The following is a 2,388-nucleotide window of genomic DNA, read 5'->3' as shown; positions in this document are numbered from 1 at the left end:
GTCAACACAAAATTATCAATTTAAGCACAATCACTCCTAAACTTAAATCACACATTGTTCTCAATGTGTAAAGAACAAAATGAAAGAAAAGAGATAGGTTAACGAGAATTCCCCAATTGGTTATTTGGGAAGAGGTACAATACTTGAATTGGACTTGCGATAAACTTGGGCAAACGACCTTCGTGTACACAAATTTACCCCAAAGTTGCTAGGAACCGTGAATATATAATACTTCAAAAATTACATATAAAAAAACGATAGCTAATCAGATAAAAATATGAAAATTCATAAAAGTAAATAAAAAGCTTAAAAGTTAAAAAATTGGGTTGCCTCTTAGCAAGCGCTTTTTATAGTTTTTAACTCGACTTTGGCCTTTGAATCATGGGCAACTAAAAAAGGCTTTAGATGCCTTGTTCATTTTTCTTCTTTTGGCTTTGTTCCGCTCTTCATTAGATCTCCAAACCTCGATATTGCCCTTTTCAATGTCATAGGACTTTCCCATTCCATCTGATTCAAACTAAACAATGTAGATTTCCATCCTCTTATCGGACTTAATCACAAAATCAACTTCTATGCAATCAATGAAGTCGGACGAATGTATGCCGACTTCATCTTTATTGATTCCTACATCCTCAATTAGTTCCTATATGTTTACATTATCATTCATTTCAAGCCCTTCTACAACCGTTGATATTTCTTCGGATTGAATGATCAATCTACCATTTAAATCCACTGGTAGTAAGAAGTCGGTCTCATTGACTACTTCAAGTAGATTGCACCTCCATTGTTGACATCATTCCAAATACATGTAATCTCCCGTAAGCATATCACTTTCATCCAACAATGCAAGTTTTTGAAATATTTTGCAAGTACCATCCGTTCAATAGGGAATGACCATCTCCCACAAGTTTGATGTCCTCATCCCAATTGTAAGGTACCAAATCTCCCACGAGCATATACTTTTCATCATTTTTGTCAATGACTTGTTTTTGACACCTTAAATATTTTCAAAACCTCAGAAGTTTCAGCATGTATAAACTAGTATACGAGAACAAGCAATTCCCATTACAAAGCACTACATAACAATTTTCACAACTTCGATATCCTTCAAGCATATCTTGACTGTCCATATAGAGATTTGTCATTGTAATAATTTTGTTACTTTACCAAAGTCAGAATCCTGCAAATATCTGAAAAGTAAAAGGAGAGAATGCAAACACAAGGTAGATTAGCAATACAGGGGTTAACCAAAAAATATAAAAAATAAAAGCAAACAATAGTAAATAAAAAAAATAGTTAAAACTAAAATTAACTAAATTGATAATCAAAGTTAAAATATTTTCCGACAACAATGCCAAAAACTTGTTCGCAAAAAGTGCCTGTCGCAAGTGCACACGTCGCGTTCAAATAATAAAGTGGATCTTTTGAGTCCAAACTGTCGATCCTTTAAGGGATGTATACTTTTGATTTCACAACTTTAATAAATATAGTTTTAACAATAAAAACAAACACACAATAAAATTAGACTTTTTCTTGGAAAATAACTCAAAATCTAGAAAATAATAAAATGTAAAAATCTTTGAAAATTCGGAAGCGAACGTGGTTGAAATTCATGGTTTCGCTTAACTGTCGCCTAATTAATTTTTCTAAAAGCAAATTAACAAATTACTCATTTACGATGTTAGACCCAATTTTTCAAATTTAGTTAATTACCTCTCTTGAGCAAAATTAATCATAATCGATTGGTTTAACCTACTATATCTCTATGTCGATTCAAAACAAACAACTACATTAAATATTTGTGAAAATAACTCATTGGGTTACTTAGGGTTAGGAGTATATTTGTATCTCTTATACAAACCTACGGTTTCTACTATTTGATCTAAAATGCACAATATTTTCTCGAACGATATACAAATCTCTAAACATAATTATTCATTGGCCACATAAATGAAAATGCAATAAATACAATAGTAAAAACACATAAAAATAAATAACTTAACATTAAAGATTAAATATTAAAATTAATTAAATGTAGATTAAACTAAATACCATAAAGCCCAAAGCCCATATTATACAAAATATAAAAGAGAAAGTATTTGATGTGATCCAAGAGCTGAGCCAGATGAACGCGAGTGCAGGATGAGACTCGTTGATAATCGAAGGCGGACCAATGACGCGATCGAAGGCAGAGCAAATGAAACAAGCGATAAGATTGCTCGTTCAAGAAATCATTTATAGGATGATGTTCGAGACTCAAAATGGGACAAGTTTCGTGTTCGGGTCAAAAACTGAAGTGAAATGGATCAACACGTTATAAGTGGCCGAAGAATAGGCTGAATCGTAAAATCATGCTGCCGTACTCCTTTAATGGCTTGCGGTCGCACA

The sequence above is a fragment of the Olea europaea genome, chromosome 1 (assembly GCF_002742605.1).
Source record: "Olea europaea var. sylvestris chromosome 1, O_europaea_v1, whole genome shotgun sequence".
Classification (NCBI taxonomy): Eukaryota; Viridiplantae; Streptophyta; class Magnoliopsida; order Lamiales; family Oleaceae; genus Olea; species Olea europaea.
This window is presented reverse-complemented; position numbering follows the sequence as displayed.